At 36.0% G+C, this 680-nt stretch overlaps 1 protein-coding gene across 1 annotated transcript in view; it reads right to left on the bottom strand.

Moving 5' to 3' along the window:
* The window catches only part of LOC106879169 (uncharacterized), a 27,357-nt gene that overhangs the window by 17,771 nt on the left and 8,906 nt on the right, over positions 1-680 (bottom strand). The gene's annotated exons all lie outside the window — the stretch shown is intronic.

Here is a 680-nt window from a genome sequence, read left to right on the forward strand (position 1 = left end):
ACACACATGTAGATACATACATGGAGATATATATATATATATACACACACACATACATCATGCACATACACGCACACATGTAAGTGTACACATATGCAAACATATATACAAATATATAATTATGAAGGTATATATATATATATGTATGTATATATGCATGCACATATACATGAAGACATATACATACATATATACGCGCGTGTGTGTGTGTGTGTATGTGTATACCCATTCGTTCCAGTTGCATGAAATTACTAAATATTACTTGGCATAATAGAGAGAGAGAGAGAGAGAGATAGAGATAAACAAACAGATTTCAAAGTAACAGTGTGACAGCCAGGGAATCTGCCAGTCTTACTTCATTTACTGGTAAAGAAATACCCCAGGGTAGGCATAAAACACACACACACACACACACACACACACAGATTTTAGTGAACTGTATGTCATTTAGCAGTAAAAAAAAGTACCTACCCCAGGGTGGAAATCAAATGCACACCTGTCTATACACACACTCACACATATGCACAGGTACATACACATACACATGCCGTTTACTGAGTATGATTAGTTGTAAGAATGTACCCCAGGGTGGGGATATAATATACATCTGTATATATGCAGACACACACTATAGCATATGCATACAGACGTGCAGACACAGTATTACAGATACACATAGA

Source organism: Octopus bimaculoides, chromosome 27 (genome assembly GCF_001194135.2).
Source record: "Octopus bimaculoides isolate UCB-OBI-ISO-001 chromosome 27, ASM119413v2, whole genome shotgun sequence".
NCBI lineage: Eukaryota > Metazoa > Mollusca > Cephalopoda > Octopoda > Octopodidae > Octopus > Octopus bimaculoides.